Below are 21,220 nucleotides of genomic sequence, written 5' to 3' on the forward strand. Positions count from 1 at the left end.
CCCCCCCCACCCCATCGTTTATCAGCTTACCAATGTTTAACCAACTCCACCCACCTTTACCGATGGGGCACATTCCTTCTTCTGCAAAACACACTCCAGAGTTCATCCACAAGGTCAAATATGTTGAAATGCCAGGCCACAAGGAGCTATAAAAAAGGAGAGACAGAGACAGAGAAAGAGAGACAGGGAGAGAGAAAGAGAGACAGAGACAGAGAGAGACAGAGACAGAGAGAAAGAGAGAGAGACAGAGAGACAGAGACAGAGAAAGAGAGAGAGACAGAGAGACAGAGACAGAGAGAGACAGAGACAGAGAGAGACAGAGACAGAGAAAGAGAGAGAGACAGAGACAGAAATAGAGACAGAGACAGACAGAGACAGAGAGAGACAGAGAGACAGAGAGACAGAGACAGAGAGAGACAGAGACAGAGAAACAGAGAGAGACAGAGACAGAGAGAGACAGAGAGAGAGAGAGACAGAGACAGAGAGAGACAGAGACAGAGAAACAGAGAGAGACAGAGACAGAGACAGAGAAAGACAGAGACAGAGAGAGAGACAGAGACAGAAATAGAGACAGAGACAGAGAAAGAGAGAGAGACAGAGAGACAGAGACAGAGAGAGATAGAGACAGAGAAAGAGAGAGAGACAGAGACAGAAATAGAGACAGAGACAGAGAGAGACAGAGACAGAAATAGAGACAGAGACAGAGAAAGAGAAAGACAGAGACAGAGAAACAGAGAGAGACAGAGACAGAGAGAGACATAGAGAGAGAGACAGAAAGAGGTGGAGGGGGAGAGAGAGAGACAGAGACAGAGAAAGAGATAGAGAGAGACAGAGACAGAAATAGAGACAGAGACACAGGGAGAGATAGAGACAGAGACAAGAGAGAGAGACAGAGACAGAGAAAGAGACAGGAGAGAGACACAGAGACAGAGAGAGAGACAGAGACACAGGGAGAGATAGAGACAGAGACAGAGAGAGAGACAGAGACAGAGAAAGAGACAGAGACAGACAGAGACAGAAATAGAGACAGAGACACAGAGAGAGATAGAGAAAGAGAGAGGAGAGAGAGACAGAGAGAGAGATGGAGGGAGAGAGATGAAGGGGGAGAGAGACAGAGACAGAAATAGAGATAGAGACAGAGACCCAGAGAGAGAGAGAGAGAGAGACAGAGAGACACAGAGAAACAGAGAGACAGAGAAAGAGACAGATAGATGGAGGTGAGGGAGAGAGAGAGAGACAGAGAGAGAGAGAGAGACAGAGACAGAGAGAGAGAGACAGAGAGTGTGTGTTCATCCTCCAGATGGAGAAAAACCTAAAAACCTGGAATCTAGTCGAAGGGAAGAGAGGACACGAAGTATATGAAGTCCCTTCCCCTGTCACTAGATTTCTTTTAGGACTGGGGGATATGGGTAAGGGTTAATCTGTCTGGTTGAGCAGGAGGCCCTGAGGGGTCAGAGTGTCTCTCAAAAGAGAAAAATTGAGAGCTACTTCTGTACTACTGAGAATAACTCAGTACGTGAATTAGATGGTTACTCCCAAGATCTCTAGAGACTATTCAGTAGAGCAGAAGCTATTCTTTGTTCTATTTTAAGTGATTATTTTTTTTATTTTGAGTTCTAAATTCTCTTCCTTCCTCCCACCCATTGAGAAGGCAAGAAATGTGATGTCAACAATACATGTGAAATCATGAGAAACAAATTTCCATATCAACCATGTTGGAAAAAAAATAAAAGCAACAAAAAGAAAGTGAAAAAATTATGCTTCCCAATCTTCATTCAGACTCCATCAATTCTCTCTGGAGTTGGATAACATTTTCCATTGAGTCCTTTGGAATTGTCCTGGGTCATCTTATTGCTGAGAATAGCTAAGTCCATCACAGTTGATCCTGCCACAATATTGCTATTACTATATACAATGTTTTCCTGGTTCTGCTCTTTTCACTCTGCATCAGTTCATATAAGTCTTTCCAGGATTTTTGTGATTATCTTGTCATTTTTTTATGGTGCAATAGTATTCCATCACCATCAGATACCACAATGTGTTCAGCCATTCCCCAATTGATGGGCAGCTTCTTAATTTCCAGTTCTTTGCCACCAGGAAGAGCGCCGCTATGAATATTTTTGCACATAAAGGTCCTTTCTTTGCCTTTCTTTTAAATCTCTCTAGGATACAGACCTCATAGTGGAATTGGTAGGTCAATATGTAGGTCCTATTTTATAGTGGCTATTCTTTGTAATACACATCTAGATTTGGAGTATGCTTCAAAAGAAAATTCTAGAAATCCAAGAAAGTGAAATTTATGCCAAATATTATTAACCACTGAATTCCTTCAAGTTTCAAATGGATACTTTAAAGCTCAGTTTTCTATTCCTGCTCTTTCCTTTGATATCAAAACGTTGTCCATCTTTATTGATGGTTTTTGGTTTTCCACTAATGTGTGTGATCCTGGGCATGTCCCATAACCTCTTAATTCTCTCTAGGCAACTCTCTAACTCTCAGTTGGAGTGACGGCACTGGACTGCATTGACAGAAGGAATGTCCTCATTGGGAAAGGGGGAACCCCTCTACCATCACAGGGCCAGTCCTGATCACCCAGATTTTTTGTTGTTTTTATAATTTTTTAAATTAATTTTTAAATATTTTTCCATGTTTCCATGATTCAGTTCCCCTTTCCTCTTCCTTCCCCCCCCCCCCAGATGACAAGTAATTCCACTGGGTAGTACAAATGTCATCACTTGATACCTATTTCCATATTATTCATTTTTACTACAGAGCAATTTTTAAAGCCTAAACCCCCAATCACATACCCATATATACATGTGATAAGTGATGTCATATGTTCTTCTTTTGCGTTTCTACTCCTGAAGATCTTTTTCTCAGTGTGGTTAACATTCTTTCCCATAAATCTTTGAGGTGTTTCCTGGCTTGTTGCATTGCTACTAGTAGCAAAGTCCGTTACATTGGATTATTCCACAGTGTTTCACTTTCTGTGTACAATGTTCTCCTGGTTCTGCTCATTTCACTCTGCATCAGTTCATTGAGGTTCTCCCAGTTTATTTAGAAATCTCCCAGATCATCATTCCTTATAGCACAATAGAATTTCATCACCATGATTACCCAGATTATTGTCATCATTGTGCATATAATTTTCCTGTTTTTATGCCCACTTCACTTTGCACACTCCTACAAGTTTTCCCGTGGCTCTTCTTTGCATCTTTCATACTCATTGTTTCTTATAATATGATCATGTTCCATCACATTCATTTATCACAATACCTTGTCAATCCCCAATCAACAGGTATCTCCTGCTCTTGGATTCCATAACAAGTGAGGTTATGAACAGTTTGGGGCCCCTGGGGTATTATTCTACCTATGGGGGACCACCTTGGGATCTGGGTTCAGAACTAATCTCTGATAAAAAAAGGAGCTATACAGGGGCAGAACCAAGATGGTAGTTTAGTAGCAACAAAAGCTGAAACCACACTGAGAATCCTTCCAAACCAATCTTTAAAAAACATCTCAAAATAACAGCAGTAAAAAACCAATAGCGAGACAGAGTGAGGGGGCTCTCCTGCTGAACACATCTTGAAAGGTAGACAGAAAGAGTCAATTTTCATGGGATAAGGTGGAACTAGAAATAAAACTGCACACAGAGAAGTGCTGGCTGGACACCCCACCTACTCCACCAGGTTCCAAACCTGGGCATAGGCTAACTTCAGGATCCTGGGACCCTGCCTACACCAACAACAGAGCACCCCATACCCCAGATCCACCCCTTGAAGACCCAGACCCTAGAATTATCCCTCAGTGAGACCCAGAAGTCCATAGTGCCTGGCCCTTGAGTGCCATGTACTGCAAGCCATCAGCAGAGGAGAGAAAATTAGTAGCTTTCAGAACTCCCCAGACACGGGCAAAAAAAAATGGCCAGGAAAGTGAGTAAAAAGCAAAAGAAATACCTAATCATTGAAAATTTCTACGGAGACAAAAGAGCAAGGCACAGAATCAATAAGGGGTGAGATCTAAGCAATCACATGGAAAACTTCAAAGAAAAATGGGAATTGGTCTTGGGTGCTGGAAGAACTCAAAAAGGAATTCAAAAATCAAATAAGACAGTTGGAAGAAAAATGGGGAAAAGAAATTAAAGTAATGCAAAAATAAAATAATAGTTTAAAAAGCAAAATTAGTCAGTCAACTGGCAAAATTGACCTACTGGAAAAAAGGCAAAAAAAAAAATCCAATGAAAAAGAGTTCCATGAAAAGTAGAATGGACCAAATGGAAAAAGATGATCAAAAGGTTATGGAAGAAATTCATTCTCTAAAAATTAGTATTGGGCAAATAGAAGCTAATGACTTCATGATATATCAAGAAACAATAAAATGAAATCAAAGAATGAAAAAATTGAAGAAAATATGAAATATCTCATTGGAAAAAACAACTGACCTGGAAAATAGATCTAGGAGAGACAATTTCAGAATTACTGGACTACTTGAAAGTCATGATTAAAAAAAAAGCCTAGACATCATATTAAAGAAATTAGTGAAGAAAACTGCCCTGAAATTCTTGAATAAAAGGGTAAAATAGAAATGGAAAAAATCCACAGATCACCTCTTGCAATAAATCCCCAAATGACAACTCCCAGGAATGTTATTGAACACTGAACATTGAACTTGAACAGCCAAGTTCAAGAGTCCCAGGTCAAGAAGAAAATACTATGAGCAGCCAGAAAGAAACAATTCAAATATCATGGAGCCCCAGTCAGAATTATACAGGATCTGGCAGCTTCCACATTGAAGGATCAGAAGGCTTGGAATATGATATGATATATATATATATATATATGTATTTTTTTTAATTTTTAAAACCCTTACCTTCTGTCTTGAAATCAATACTATGTATTGATTCCAAGACAGAAGAGGGGTAAGGGCTAGGCAATGGGGGTTAAGTGATTTGCCCAGGGTCACACAGCTGGAAAGTGTCTGAGGTCAGATTTGAACTCAGGACCTCCCATCTCTTTGTATGACTCCCAATCCACTGAGTCACCTAGCTGCCCCCTTGGAATATGATATTCTGGAAGGCAAGAGAACTGGGTTTATAACCAAGAATCACCTATCCATTAAAACTGACTATATTCTTTCAGAGGAAAATATGGCCATTTAATAAAATAGAAGATTCCAAAGTATTCCTGAAGAAATGACCAGACGTAAGCAGAAAATTTAATGTCCAAATACAAAATTCAGGAAAAGCATAAAAAGGTAAATAAAAAAGAGAAAAAATTTAGGGGCCTCCATAAGGTTGAATTACTTATATTCCTATATAGAAAAATTATATTTGTAATTTAAAATTTTTTATCATTATCATAATAGTTAAGAGAAAATATACACAGACAGAAAATGTGATGGTAGATATTTAGGATGATATCCAAAAAAAAAAATCTAGGCACAGAAAAGAGGATTACACTAAGAGAAATGGGAAGAGAAAGAAGTAAAATGGGGTAAATTATGTCACATTAGAGGCGTGTGTGGGAAAATCCCCCCAAAACAAAGGAACTATTCATTTGGGTCACTTTCTTTTTAAGCATAGTTCTATAATGCTTACCAAAATGGCAACCTAGACATGTAAGCAAATGAATGTTACAAATATTATTCAAGATAAAGCTTTATTTATCCTTGTTTATTATGGAATGGCTTACCAATAATACTGTAACTTGAGTTACAAAATTGTGTCCTTGAAGAAACAAAAGACAGATGCAGTTGAGGCTGACTGAAGCCAATGGCGTTGTTATTTGTTGCTTTGTTTATTTGTTTCTGACTCTTTCTGATTCCTTTGGTCCTTTGGTTTTTTCTTTGGGATTTTTGTGGCAAAAATATTAGTTGTTTGCCATTTCCTTTTCCAGCTCATTTGACAGAGGAGGAAACTGAGGCAAATAGGGGGAAGTAACTTGCTCAGGGTCATCCAGTTAGGAAAAATCTGAGGTCAGATTTGAACTCCTGACTCTAGACTCAGCACTCTATCTACTATACCATCCAGTTTACTTTGATTTCTCTGCTCCCAATACAGTGTGGTGAGGAGAAGTTAATTTAATTAATCATGGACTCCCTCACCCTGGACCCTTCACTGCTCTTAATACAGCTGAAGACATCACTATTTCTTTTGTCTCATATCAGACTGTTGACTTATCTTGAGCTTACACACCACCGAAATGCCCAGTCATGCCTCTCAGGTTGTGAGTGCGTGATGTTAACTGGAGAATTGTAGTCATCTGCCTTACACTTCATCTTATGGGTTTGGTCTTCTTGTTCATTCTTTTTGGCTCTAGGCTCTATTATTCAGAGCATTAGCTATCTTTCTCAGAATTGAGAGACACGAAACATATGCAAATTTCTACCTGGCACATGGTAGATGCTTTAGAAATGTTTGTTGACTGGCTAACTGACTGAACTTTGCCTTCATTCAAGCCATTGACAAGAATATTAAGAAGCACAGGGCCAAACAGGTTAAGACAATAGAACAGAGGGCTGGGACACTACACCATAGACCTGTCTTCAGCTTCTCATCTGGCTATTCATAACTATTCTTGTGTATAGTGATTCAAATGATATTGAATTCAACTGTCTAAATACTCTCCTCTAACCTACATCTCTCCATCTTGACGGGAGGAAAACAGGAAAGACAACGTTAAATGCTCTGCTCAGGTTTCCTGGGTTTATCACATACACCTGATCTACCAGTCCAGGGAGTTTGTCAGAAAGGGGAGTAAGGTCAATCTGGCCTGGCCAGCTTTTGGTGAAGTCATGCTGGTCTCTTATGATAAGGACTTTCCTTTCTAAATCCTCTATAAGGAGGGAAGTAATCTAGGTGCATCTGTAGGGAGCAGAACGAAAGTCATGAGCCTCCCCTTTCCCCTTCACTCTAAGGGGAGCTTTCATGACCCTGATAATTGTTGGGGGGAGGGGGATGAGTTCCCATGAACTTACTCATTTCTACCTAGTGGCTCGAGGAAATTCTCTCTGAGAGAGAGGAAGGTTCAGTAAAGAAGAAATCCTGAACCTGAGAGCATTTGCTCTGTGCTAACTGGGTCCTGCTGTTAAGTCTAACTCACAAAAGAGCTATAAATACATCAGGGAAGAAGCAGACAATGCAGCTCCACTGGAAGATACAAGCTTATGCTTCAGAAGAAGAATGTGCTTTACCAGAGGTGCACCCTTGGGAGTATGAGCTGTCTGATCTCCTCCCATGGGTAGCTGGGCAATCAAGGAGGCAGTGTGCTCTTGTATGTATGGTTGGATGTTCAGGGGAACTTTTCCTGGCCATTTACCTAGTATTCAGTTTTAAGGAGCCATCCTTTACTCTGTTGCGTGTTTTCTTCTGGTTTGCAGAGATTCAGTAGGAATGAGAATTCATGGTCTATGGATTAGGAGAGGGATGGTGAGTGTTACACTCACAATCACTTTAATAACAGAATTTCTCCAGGAATTGAAATCATTCCCACCAATCAATAGTTTGCCATTCTAATCTGCTCGTTTGTTTTTTTAAATATAATAATCCTGACCTTCCATTTTGGAATCAATACCGTGTATTGGTTCCAAGGTAGAAGAGTGGTAAGGGCTAGGCAATGGGGATTAAGTGACTTGCCCAGGGTCACACAGTTCGGAAGTGTCTGAGGTAAAATTTGAACCCAGGACCTCCCATCTCTAGGCCTGACTCTCAATCCACTGAGCCACTCGGCTGCTCAGTTTTTTGTGACAACAAAGGACAATACTTGCCCTTCTCTAGCCCTATAGCACCTTGCCCGCTTTCTGTGACATTTCAGAGATCCAGGACAGTGAATCAATAACCATACCTGCTAATTCATTCAATCCCCTCAGATGTCTTTACACAAATGCATAAAGTAAGGCTGACAAGCCAGATGTCTTGAGGTTCTAATGCAAGGAGGCACTTCTGACCTCAATGGGATTATATGTGTCATGTGGGTGAATTGCCTGCTAGGGACCACTCCCTGAAGGCAGAGATCTACTGGACTCCAGTCCATCATGTGGAATTTGGGGCTTGCTTTTAGTGCTGCAGGACTGAGGGCTTGTACTGTGAGATAATGAAGAGTTCCCCAATTGACTGTTCAACTGGAAGAGCTAATGACTCAGGGCTTTGCAAAGAGAGATAATGAAGAGTTTCCTAATTGGCTATGGAGCCAGAATTCAGTTCATATACAAAAGGGGTGGCCTGCTGGCCTATCGCTCTTTCTGCTCTTTCCTCCCTGGTGGCCATTGGTTTGAGTGGTTTCCTGAGAGCTGCCCCAGGGAATGGCATCTTCTCCATTCCCTTACCCAGGCCGGGTGGACTCGAACTCTTGGCCTTCTCTGTTTCTTGTGTTTTTTTCTTTCTTGTTCTTAGATAAACCAGTATCCCAAGTCGGGAGTCTCTGAGATCTGGGTGAGTTCTAAAAATCCCAAGCCCATGAGAAGCCTGCCGTGCAGCACCTTTGGTATTCCTGAAGTGGCGATGGCTGATGTCAGAAGGAAAGGAGTGATGGGAGTGCAGCTCGCTCCTTTTGGTCATCTACTGAGTTCTACCTGATTCAGGGGTAGAGAGATCCTGAGAAAAAAGAGGCCTAGAAAGACGATCCTGCGGAAGCGGGCATTTAGGACAAGTGTCTTCTTGTGTCTGAGGGGAGGGGGCAGAGGTACTGCTCTTGAGGGCAGCTGCAAGAGATTCTCTGATGTCGGAAAAGATTATCAAGAGTGGTGAGGTATCCCCTTGCCACAAGGGCTTTTCTTTTCTAGTCTCTCCCTCCTTTCCTCCCCGCTCCTGGAGCTGGCCATTGTGCACGCTAAGCCCGAGCCCACTCCTCCCAAGGATGCGCAGGTGCGGTGGCTGTGAGAGAATGAGCCTCATTTTGGGAGAGGCTATTTTGTACCCACTGTTCTTGCATCTTAGTAGATGCCTTTGCTCAAGTCTACCTGAGTCTCTGATTGTTAATAAGAAGCACAGCAGAAGGGGCTCAGAACCACCATGGTAGAAGCAGCTACTGACAGAAGCAGTCCCAGAATTCATGGCAGCAGCCACCTTCTAGTAGACAAGTTCAGGTTTCCAGCCCCAGAGAGGATGTCTCGCAATTCTAGTTCTCGTGTCCCTGACCCAGACTAGCCATGACCAAGCGTCACTGCCTTAGTGTCTTGCTGCCTGGATCTCATCCCTCAACTAGATTCCCATCCCCACCCACACCAAGGAAGTCCAGAGAGGTCTCAGATCCCAGCCTATCTTCCTTGCCAGCTGCCTGACCTTTGGCCCAGGCCAGCTGCTCCCTGGCTCCACATTCCATCCCTGTGAGTCTCCTGGCAATTCTTGGCATTGGGGGAACTCCTTCTGTGTCCAGCTTTGTTCCTTGCTAAGCCAGAGTACTGAGCTGGGGCTGAGGGCAAGGCAGAGGTAGCATCCCTGGTGCGGTCCCTTCTCCTGAGACAGGGCATCTTCAGGGGAGGTCCCTCCAGCTGAGAATGCTTCCATTCTGGGCTGCCCTTCTACTGTAACTGCCCTCAGCCATGAGCTTCAGAAATAGGGGACCCCTGGGAGCCCTCTTCCAGAGTCTGGACCCCTTAGGGTCATAAGGATCCTAAATTCTGACCTCAGAGGGACCCCAGAAGCCCTCTGATCCCACTATTTTCTAGAATGAGGGCCCTGAGGCCAAGAAGGTTTTAGAACATCCCCAAGTTCCACAGACAGTCTGTGTGGGACTCAGGGCACCAAAGGGAGGAGAAAAGGAACTCCGGCCTTCCCCAGCTCTTGAATCGGGGTTCCTGCCTCTTCCCTTTCCCCTTCCCCTTTTTTATTCCTGAGTCTGATCAGTCCTGTGGAATATCTTATCAGCAGGAAGCTGAGGCAGGAAAGCCTGACCTGTAGTTTGGGGGTTAGATGGCTATACGGTGCCTCCTCTGCCGCCCCCTCCCTCCACTGCCTCTTTGGCTCCCTCTTTCCATAGTCATTTCTTTGCTCATTTCTTTCGGGCTTCCCAGCTGCCCAGTCCTGGCAGTGCACTCATCTGAGAACCCAAACTGCCTCTTTGCTGGGGGCCCTCTGGAGACGATGTCCCTGTCTTTGGTGGCTTGCAAGCTGGGCATTGAAAGCAGGTGAAAGAGGCAGCCAAGCCAAGGGCCAGCAGCTGCTGGAAGGCTGTGGCCTGGGCTGGGTTTTATTTGCTTTGTTTTGTTTTGCAGGGGAGGGTACTGGACCTCATGAATGCTTCTCAGATGGAAAACTTGACGGTTTGGTCAGGGCCTCTCAGACAGCCGCTGGCTCGCCTGGGCTGTTCCCCCTTCTACAGGATGTCCTCATTCTGCCCACACCCTGCCAGTGCCCACAGCCTCTCCCCAGGAGAGTGAGTTGTGGACCTCAGGGAGAGAAATGAGGAAATGAAAAGGTGGGGGTGCAGGCAGGGGAGGAGAGAGGCTGAGGCCCATCCCCCCTCCTTTGCTGGACCAAGAGACTTTGGGTGTTTCTTGTCCAGCAGCCAGACCCAAAGCTGCCCAGCCTCCTTCCCAATCTGCCTGTCCTGGCCCACTGGGTCCAGGCTCTCCTGAAACCAGAGCAGTGAGCCAAGGCATTCAGGGGCCTAGGGGCCTCATGGAAGGCTTCCCCTGGCCTTGACCAAGTCCCTCTAATCTCCCTGGCCCAGAGGGTAGACCCTCATTGAGCTCCTGCCCCTTCCCTGGGGCCCGTCACAACATCCGGCCATTCTTGCCAGGGCCAGCTCCAGCCCTGCTTCCTGAAGTGGGCCTCCCATGACCCCTTGAGCCCATTGCAAGGTTTTCAGTAGAATGTTTGAGCTGCCAGCGGCTTGGGGGCTAGGAGAGGGTCCATTCCCAGAATTCCAGAATCCTGGAATCTCAGACACGGAGGGAGGAGGTCATCAGGCTCGAGCCATTCCTGAACAATGATTCCTTCTCCACCAGTGTGGAATATGGGCTGTCCAGCTGCAGGTTCACCTCCAGGGGCCCAGGCCTCTTTGGGAACAGCTCCAGGTTCTGGAAAGCCTTTCCTGACTTTCAGTCCCGATCGAGCTGCCTCTCAGCAGCTTCCACCTTTTCCAGTTCTGTCCTCTTAAACCAAGCAAAGGGTACAGAGGATAAGTTCCTTAACTTCCCTGGACCTCAGTTTCCCCTTCTGTAAAATAAAAAAGCAGGTCTGAGGTCAGACAACCTGAGGAAGATGAGTCTTCCTGACTCCAGGCCCAGTGCTCTATCCACTTCATCACCTACCTGTCTTTACTAATTACATTATCCCCCCCACCCCCTTTTTTAAACCTTTACCTTCTGTCTTAGAATTAATAGTAAGTATTGATTCCAGGAAGAGTGGTGAGGACTAGACAATGAGGATTAAGTGACTTGCCCAGGGTCACCCAGTTGGAAGTGTCTAAAGCCACATTTGAACCCAGGACCTCCCATCTCCAGGCCTGGCTTTTTATTCACTGACCACCTAGCTGCCCCCTAACTTTGGAATCTTTTTTTTTTTAACCCTTACTGTCTATCTTCGAATCAATACCATGTACAGATTTCATGGCAGAAAGAGCAATGAGAACTAGCAGTCTGGGTTAAGTGACTTGCCCAGAAGTCCCACAGCTTGGAAGTGCCTGAGGCTGGATTTGAACCCAGGACCTCCCATCTCTAGTCTTGGCTCTCAATCCACTAAGTCACCTAGCTGCCCCCCAAACTATGTAATCTTGAGCAAATCATTTCACTCCTCTGTAACTTGGTTTCATCTATTAAATAAAGAGCTGGATTCTATGGTCCCTCATAATTCTAAACCTACCATCCTGCGATGGAGTCCTACCCCTGGAGGGACATCATTGCCCTGCCAGCAGATTAATGGGTGAACCTTGGGTTCAGCACTTCAGGAGGCAGATGACTGGAGGTTCCAAGGGCTAGGGCCCTCCTGGAATCTGCTCCCACACTCTGTTGCTTCCCAATGTACAATTCTGGGCTTCCTGAGTGGGGTCTCCATCCCTGTGAGCCTGAAAGAATACATGGTCAACTTGGACCCCGAGAGAGAGAAATTGAGCTCTGTGCTCATGGAGGAGAACATTCCTGTCGCTAAGGAAACACAACGTGATGTTTCTTTCCTTTCCCCTGGCCCAACACTTGGGTAACCTCTCTCAGTTCAATACTGTAGTTCCCTGAGGCTACTCCACCCCACACTTCCCATCTAAACCTAATTCTAAGGGAGGTCTCAACTTAGGAAGATCAGAGTTTAAATTTGGCCTCATGTGCTGTGTGGTCCTGGGCAAGTGACTTAAACTCGGTTTGCCTCAGTTTCCTCAATTGTAAAATGAGCTAATATTTGAAAAGATTTTAGCATAGTGCCTGGCATAGAGGAGCCTTTCTGAGGCCTTTTAAAGGCCCACCAGTGAGGTGACTGGTATTAATCTGAACATCTATCATTGAGGTTTGAAACAGATATTATTTTATCTTCACAAAAAACACAGGAGACAGATGCTATTATCATCCCTATTTTATAGATGAGGAAACCAAGGCACAAAGTGGTTAAGTGACTTGCCCAGAATCATACAATTAGAAGCCTCTGAATCCAAATTTGAACTCAGAGCTTCCTGACTTCAGGAAGTAACAATACTATTATTATTAGTGTCTGATCCACTAAGCTACCCAGCTGCTTAGAGACTACCAAGGGGCTACCATTGCCTGAGATAAGCACGTCACTTTAAGAATGGCAAGATGCTTTACATAGATTGTCTCATTTGAACTTCACAATGACCCTAGGAGTTAGGCGCTATTATTACTCCCATTTTACAAATGAGGAAAGTAGAGGATTAGAAAATTACAGCAAGTTCAGGGGCCAGCTGAGTTACCTGTAGTGCAGGCTGGTGGGTCACCAGGATTCATTCCACAAGTGACCTCCCTATGCCAGCTAAGATTGTGTGACATACTTAGCTTCAAGTCTATAGGGCAGTGATGGTGAACCTTTTAGAGATGGAGTGCTGGGCCCCCACCCCTCAACCCACACAGAGAGGGGAGGAAGTACTCTCATTGGGCTGCTAGATGGAGGGGTAGGTGAAGTAAGGAATGTCCTGAGCAAGTGTAGAGAGGGGGAGAGGAGTGGCCCAAGTTCTCTCCTCCCTCTAGTTCTGCTACCTGTGAGCTGCTACCTTACCCCCTGTGCACTCCCATTATGCTGCTGGGCAGAGGGGTGGGAGAATGTGAAAAAATGTTGTCAGGCACAATGATGAAGTGAAAGGGAGTAGCTCAACCCAAGTCCCTCTGTCTTTCTAGTAAGGAACTCATGTGTGTGTGTGTGTGTGTGTGTGTGTGTGTGTGTGTGTGTGTGTGTGTGTGTATACATGCACACATGCTGTCAAGTGCCCACAGAGAGTGCTCTGTGTGCCATCTTTGGCACCCGTGCCATAGGTTCACCATCACTGCTATAGGGTTTGTTGTCACCCCCAAGAAACTCTCCAAGGTATTTTTGTCTCCTCTACTTGCTAACTGAGAACAAGCCTGCTGCTCAGCTCTAGAGGTAAAAATACAAAAAGGGAGATAGTCCAAGTCCTGTGGTTGATTATTTGCCAGAGGTAATTAGCTTTTAGGAAGGCTGTTTACTAACTAGGCATATCAAGGACAGTTGTTACAGAAACATCCTCACAACTTGGGAGCTGTCTTCTTGCACATATTTGGCCCCTGGGGAGAATGGGCTCACCCTTAGAGAACACATGTGGTCATAGGGTGAACTCATGGCTCCGAGCTACTGGAAGGCCATTTCTCACTTTGTGGAGCCATCCTGAAGTTTCTCTTTGGAGTAGCTGTTCACTGGGCTCCAAGGTGAGAAGGTGCATGCTTTTTTGGGTGTCTTTATTGAGTTTTTCTTCATTATGCCTTTTACATTGCTGCTCTTACCTGCTGAGACTCTGGGGACACTGATACTCATGACAATGGGAACTCTAAATTTTCTAACTTTTTGAACCACCCTGATTATCACTTAGCCCCTGAAGTTAAGGAGAGAAGCTTACTCTTCCCATCTGCCAAGTGTCAGGGCAGTTCCCTCTCTGGAGTCTTTCTCTGCTGAATCCCATCACTGCTGTTGCTCCTGGGGTACACCATTCTGACCATGTTATACACTGGGCCAGAGGCCCAACTTCAGTCTTCTGTGGCATCAGCTACTCAATGACCTGAAGCCCCTGTGCCCTCTCACATTGCCAAGTTTTGACTTCTAATTGGTTGAGTTAGTCTAGCAATAGCCTTCTGGCCACCATTCCTTTCACAATAGTTCAGATAATACATGGGTACTCCTCTTTGAGGAGGCTATTTCTAAATTGGTCTAGAACAGCCATACCTTTTATCCAATTCCTATTCTGGATCATCTATCTATTTCATTCATTCCGTAAGCCTGTGGGACTTACCTTTTTTATGAATCGGGGAACAGGAGGGCAAAAACCTATGCTTTCTTGGTATCTCCTACAATCTGTGTCTCTCTACCTAGACTTGAAGAGTGAATAGTTCCCTTTGCCACTTGTTCTTTAGCTTCGGTGGAACCCAGCGAGGCTCCCAAAACTTCAACAAATGAAAACCCACCTCAGGTTTTTTTTTTTATTTTTTATTTTTTTCAAATCTGAAGTTAGGAGGAAACTTGGTCTGAATCCAGGCTCTGACTCTCCTAGTTGGGTGACTTTGAGTAAGTAACACTGTTTCTGGGCTTCAGTTTCATCTGTAAAATGAGATGATTGGGCTGGAAAGTCTCTGAGATCTCTTCCTGCTCTAAATCTATGATGCCATTAAAGTTCACAGGCCACATTACATATCTTATCTAGGAGGTTAGTCTTACACACAACCCTGTCTGAGAGGTGCTATAGGTATTAACCTCATATTATAGATGAGCAAATTGTGACCCAGAGATGGGAAATTTCTTCAAATGTTCACACAGCTATTGAGGATCTCAGGCAATACTTGAGGGCATATTTTCCTAGGTCCAAGTCCAATGCTCTCTCCACCATGTTAGGCTGCTTTATTTATAAAGTAGAATGAACAGTACTCAAATTTCCTGTCTCTCACGGAAAATACTTTGAAAATCTAAAAATGCTATATACCCTGTATTTACTTTGTAGAGATTTTGTATTTAAAGTTGCAAGGAGTAGTGGTTAAAAGGTCAAGAAACTCTGAGACTTGAAGTTGCAGAGCAGAAACTGATTTGCCTGGGTAGAGAAAATGAAATTCCCTATGCCAGTAAAATTACCACCCTAGTTTAAAAATATTTTGTATTTACTCATTTGTACACATGAAGCATTTTTGAACATCCTGTGCCTGTGTGGTGGCTGAAGTGCTCTATGTGTACCAAAAGCTCATTTGTCCATGGCAGAGGAATATATATATGCATATAGATATAAAATATACACATGCTATACACACAGATATATGTGATAGATTTGCTCTCCTAACCTTCACTCACACTGGCAGCCAGAACCCCCATGGCATAGCTGCTCTATCTCCCTTAGGGCTTTAGGAGCAGCCCTGAGGGGTTATGAAGTATCTTTTCTAGTTCTATAGATTTTTAACTTCCTTGCCCCTTAGTATGCTTTCCTTCAAGATCACTAGTTGACATTAATTGGCCAGCTGGACTTATTTAGTTTTTAGAAAGAGGCATTAACTAAGGTGGTATACTGAGAACTATAAGTGGAAAACATTCTCCTCTCCCCAAAAGGTCGGTGACATACTCTCTCCCTAGAACATGCAGGGTCTAGGTTCAAATTGAGAATGCACAGATAGCAGAGGGGGTAATTCATAACTTCTGCAAGTTCTTTTTCCAGACCTCAAGACGTTTCCCTTAGGCATGACAGATATAGTTTTTCCGATGAGCTCCTAGTAGAGTCTTGAACCTGCTCTTGCTCATCATGTCCACCCTGTGTCCTCCATTCCTGATGGGAGACACTGCCATCAGCTGCTCTGTAGGATGCTTATTCTCCTCCAGTCAAGGGCTCTGTGTGTGTGTGTGGGAGGGGGAGGGGGGAAGGAAGGAACCGGAGGCAGACGCCTGAGAGACTAGGGCACCCCCTTCCTCACAGGCGAAAATTTCCTCCCAGCTGTGGGTCAGGCTGGGTGAGCTTCGTCCCCCTCACCAGTTCTTTCCCCAGATGGCATGGGAAATGCCCTGGGAAGGATCTAATCCAATCTTCCTCTTCTTCCCCAAAGTTTCTGGGCCAGTCTCATCTTCTCCGAGGCTCATTTTGTAGACCAGGGCTCGAGGAGGGGGCATTGCAGGGGGCTGCGGCACACCTAGAGGTCAGGGTTCTCAGGGAGCAGGGTTCCTCCGCAGCCCCTACCCTGGCGCCTGTTGGCAGTCTCACTGCAGCTCCCTGAAAGCAGTCCCACTTCCCTTTGGTCTGAGCCCCCAGCGCAGAGCTTGGAACCCAAACGGGCTTAATGAAGCACGGTGAAACCGAAGGGCAGGGGCTGCTTCGCCTCTGGTCCGCGCCTAGCCCAGAGCCCACACAGACAAGCCACTACTTGGTAACTACCATTCACTGTCCCGCCATTCGCAGCGCCGGTCAGGAGAGCGCACGCGTTCTCGCTGGCTCTCGCGCGTCCTCTCCGCCCCGCCCCCGGCCTGGCTCGGGCGCGCTAGGTCCTCCAAGCCTGCGGGGGCGCCTGAGGCGCGCGGGACTCCTCGCCCTCAGCCGGGCGTTCGGTGCTGCGAGCGGACGTCGCGACGTACGGCGTCTGCGCACTGCGTCTGCGCAGAGCGTGCACCGGGTCGGGCTGGGGGCGGGGCGCGGGGAGCGGCGAGGCCTGAGAGACGGAGCCGGAGCCGGAGCCCGAGCCTGATCCCGATCCCGAAGCCCCTCAGCGCAGTCCGAGCCCGATCCCGAGCCTGTGAGCCCGAGCCCCCGGGGCCGCCCGAGCCGAGCCGAGCCGAGCCCGAGCCCGCGAGTCCGCGGGAGGCCGACGACGGAGGGGCCCCGAGCCGCGCCGCGGGCACCGGACGGGCCGCCGCCGCCGCCGCAGCGCTTCGCCCAGGCCGGAGCCGGAGCCGGAGCCGGAGCCGGGGACGGGGCTGGGGCCGAGGACGGCGGCGGGGACGAGGAAGAGGAGGAGTCCGAGCAGCTCGGAGATCCCGGCGAGGCAACCGCGAAGGAGTTGCCCGGTCCGGCTGGCCTTAGCCTGGTGAGTGACCGCTCGGCCCGGCCGCTCCCGCGCCTCCCGCCGTGACGGGGCCCGCCCCGACCCCCCCCCCCCCCGCCCGCTGTGAGACCCGTCCGAGGCCAAGGCCTCTGGGCGCCGCAGGGGAGGTCAGGGAGAGCTGGGGAAAGTGGAGCCTTTGTTGGGCCGGGGATGGAGCGAGGCAGACCCGGGGGAGGGCCGGCAGGGAGAGACATCCACGGGAGACAGAGACACGAGACACGAGAGACACGTACAGGCCAGGCGGGGCCGCCCAGAGACACATAGTGACAGCGCTGCGCCGCAACACATAGTGACAGGGGCACAGACACACGGACACATAGTGACAGGGTCGCGAACATACGGACACATAGTGACAGGGGCGCAGGCAGGCGCCGGGACTGAGCCACGGGCACCCAGGACACACGGACACGCCGCTGGGAGATCATGGGGTGATAGGTCTAGAGCTGGTGCCGGGGTAAGTGGCCTTTCCACGGCCTTGGGAATTTCTCTCTCCATTTCAACTGCCTATGTTCCTCCCAAACTGGGACCACTGATTTTTAGGGTAGGAAGCTCCTGTCTCTCTCCTTCCTTCCTTCCTCCTCTTTCATTCCCATTTTTCTCATTCCTTCCTCCTTTCCCCTCTTCCTCTTTCTCTTTTTTCCTCCTTCCCTCTCTCCCTTCTTCCTTCCCCTCTCTCTCCCATTCTTTTTATCTTTTTTCTCCTTCCTCCCTCCCTCCTTTCCTTCCTTCCTTTTTCCCTCCCTTCCTTCTCTGCATTGAACAAATGAACTGTTGGCCCCTTGATTAATTGTGCATGACAGTCTAAACAGTTTCATTTCTCAACAACTAATGAGCAGTTAAAGCTGTGGTCTAGGCAGAGGAGGTCTTCAAATAGATAGGGCAGCTTACCACTTGCTAGGGATGTCCTAGAGATCATAGACTAAATGGCCTCAGGTTTCCCAGCCATCCCAGTTTGTGTTAGTGCCAACTTCCCTCCCAGTTTATTTTGATGTTACATACCTAAGTGTACTACTGGGGAGAAAGTGGGCTGCTTGAAGGCTGAGATGATTTGTATTTTTCTATTATCCTTCTTACCTTGCATTTAGTGTGGTGTTTCCCAATTTCAATTAAGCAGGGAGAAAGGCCCAGGCTCAAGCTGACATTTTTTCATTTAAATAAAGAAGTAATGCCTATATCTTGAAGGAAATGTAGTCTGAGCAAACTTTTGATCCAGTAAACCACCTTGTCAGTTTACATTCAAATTACTTTGTCCAGACTGAGCTGTTTACCAAGTGTTTACTGAAGATGTCAGGCTCTTGTGGAATTGTAGGAAAGATTCTATATAAATATAGTCATTTGCTTCTCCCCCGCCCCCCCTTGTTCCTGTTTTTACTAAAAGATATCAGTTACAAGAATTGGTTTGTAAGCTTTTGACTTACTGAGCTATCTGGTCTCTTGTGTGGTTGCATTTGTATCAGCTTGTTATTATGGATATTTTATCCTAGTATAAAATTTCAAATATGGAATTTTTGTACCAAGAAGATCAACATTTTAAATTTGCTTTGAATGTAAAGTGATGTTTTTAGTTCCATGTTAAAAGTGAAAGTTAATAAAGTTGGTACTTAGATTTAAAAACCCTGAGCTTTCAGCATTTAATTAACAAATAGACTTGAGCTTGTTTCAGGTTCTTAAGTTGTCTTTAAGCTGTTTAGTGATGATTAGTAGGTAGAAAAATTATTTTTTGACAGGACCAAGAGGAAATGCCCTTAAAGCTGTCTGAAATCCTTTGGATTTTGATGTTTATGAAATCATGCTGATACTGACTCACTGGGTACATGAGACTTGGAAGTAACTTCCCTTTTTCCTTATCTATAAAGATTTGGATTTAGGGATCTTTTTTTTTTTTTAATCTTGGCCACATAATCAAGCAATGAGTTTATAAGGTACAAGTGATCAGCTCTTGGAATGGACCTCACTGAAATGAGAAACCGTGAGTGCAGCCATAAAACCCTACTTTGTAAGGCTAGTATAGAATGTATATCTAAATGGGAGGGTGTTTCCTTTTTTAAAGATCTTTCTAAATAGGGCTACCATGTAGGTTAAAGTACTAAAATTATACCTCAGTCCATTTTTGTGCCTTAAAATGAAAAAATTTAGGGAATTGTGGTGAAACTAATTAGAATTTATTTGACTTTACTCTTAGGCATATTTAGAAATATAATACATATTTTATCTGGTGAAAATTAAATGATGAATTATTTGAACAATGAAACTAGTTTGTAGTTTAATTTGGAGATAGTTCATTTGAGTTCATGACAAACTACAGTATCATTATTGATGTTAAATTATAAGTTGACATTTTTTAAAATCAGTAATGCCACCTTGAACTGAACTCATTTGTTTAAATTGGATAAATTACTAATATGAAAGGATAGTGTAGAAAATAGTTTAGATGTAATGTTTTGAACTTAGTTTAAAAATACCATTTTAAAACTTTTAAGAAATTTTATTGGTTAATGCTTGACTCAGTACTATTGTTTAGTTTTATTTAACTGTTGGAATGATCTTGTTAAGCATCCTGTAAGTTTCCATATTTGCTTCTTATCCACCTTTTAAATAGAACACTTTTGAATATTTTCTAAATGTTTTTCAATTTAACCCCTTTCCTTTTGGGGCATGTTTATAAGAGGTATTCTCACTAGTAGAGAATTGTGAATATGTTTGTCATTCCGTCCCATATATAAGTATTCATGTCCCAATGCCCAACCATACAAATTAGTCTAATTGTCAAGTCCTAAAGCAAAACTAGAGATGGAATGATGGTCTTTTTCTAGTCACCTCTTTGAGTCTTTTTCTTATTCTTCACCTTCCTCATATTTCAAGTCTTCTTTTCTATACTACTTAAAGATGAATTTTTAAAACATCTCTTTTGTAGCTTTTCTTTTTACCATACTTTTTAGTGAGTTTGACTTTGTGGATGAACTAGAGTGTGCTTTGCAGAAATAAGAATGTGACACTTTAGTGTAGGTGGGTGGAGCTGGTTAAACATTGGTGAGCTGATAAAATGGTGGGGGCTGGGAGAGGTACAACTTTTTAAACCCATGTGTTAAATTCCTTATGACTCATTTTGTTTCCTGGGGAGTGGTGCAGGCTAGATTTCTGAGCTTTAGAGCACTGACTTATGCTTGTATGTCTACACTGTGTGCACACATGCATAATAATTCAGTCATCTGCCTAACTTTGGACTCTCTTGGGAGGAGAGAGTAAGGCTGATCTTGGGGGACTTCTATAGATTGGTTCTTATTCTCAGCCCCTTTTAACCTGTGGTTTCATTAGTGTAGTGAACACCTGGTGTGGGAACTCCCATTAAGCACTTTGTTGGTAATCTAAAGTTTGAGAGAGGTGCCTAGGACACCTGGGACGTGCCCATGCTCTTGTAGCTGGCATGTGCCAGAAGCAGCCCTTGAGGCCCCCGTGTTCTGATGCTAATGCAGCCCCCTTTACTCTATAGGGGGCAATAATTATTTCACTCACTCTCTGGTCACTATCTTATTTGCTTGCTTTCCCAGCCTGAAAGCCAGAGTAGAGTGAATTGTGAATTTCTGCATCCAGTGTATTCAGAATGGTGTAGGGAGGCAAAAGCATGCTTGAATTAGGTTCTTTTCTTGATCCTGTCCTTCAAGAGCTCTTTATGATTGATTGAAGAGCCCATACTGGCAGATGTTGGAGAAATGGAAGCTAACATTTTTTTGAACCAGAGGGATATAAGGCTAGGATGGTATACATATCTTGGGACATGGGGGATGGGAAAGCTTGTCAGCTTGCCATTAATAACTCATTCTGGCATTTACTGAGCTCCCCACGTGGGTCACTTCCTCCCCCACTGAGCTTTCTATTCTTTTTGTCTTTGAGAGAGGTTTGAGAAGATGACAAGGAGATTGCTGCTGCTGCAGTTTAGCCATTTGAACAGATAGAGAAGGTGAAGGATAGAAGGCAATAATGATTCAGCCCTACAGACATGGAGTGCCCTCCAGAAGAGGGAGTTGGCTGTTTTACACCAAATTTCAGG

General features: G+C 45.0%; 1 protein-coding gene across 7 annotated transcripts in view; it reads left to right on the top strand.

Annotated features, from left to right (window-relative positions):
• Positions 1-17,015: 17,015 nt before the first annotated feature.
• Positions 17,016-21,220, top strand: part of CAB39 (calcium binding protein 39) — a 105,536-nt gene continuing 101,331 nt past the window's right edge. For 2 of the 7 annotated variants that reach the window (XM_056819963.1, XM_007485853.3), the window contains exon 1: positions 17,016-17,154. The gene's annotated coding sequence lies outside the window, so the exon portion shown is untranslated. Of the gene's footprint in view, positions 17,155-17,487; positions 17,627-21,220 lie in introns of those variants that run through there. The other 5 variants (XM_016429326.2, XM_007485851.3, XM_007485852.3 and 2 more) reach the window with 4 other exon arrangements.

Source organism: Monodelphis domestica, chromosome 2 (genome assembly GCF_027887165.1).
Source record: "Monodelphis domestica isolate mMonDom1 chromosome 2, mMonDom1.pri, whole genome shotgun sequence".
NCBI classification, from domain to species: domain Eukaryota; kingdom Metazoa; phylum Chordata; class Mammalia; order Didelphimorphia; family Didelphidae; genus Monodelphis; species Monodelphis domestica.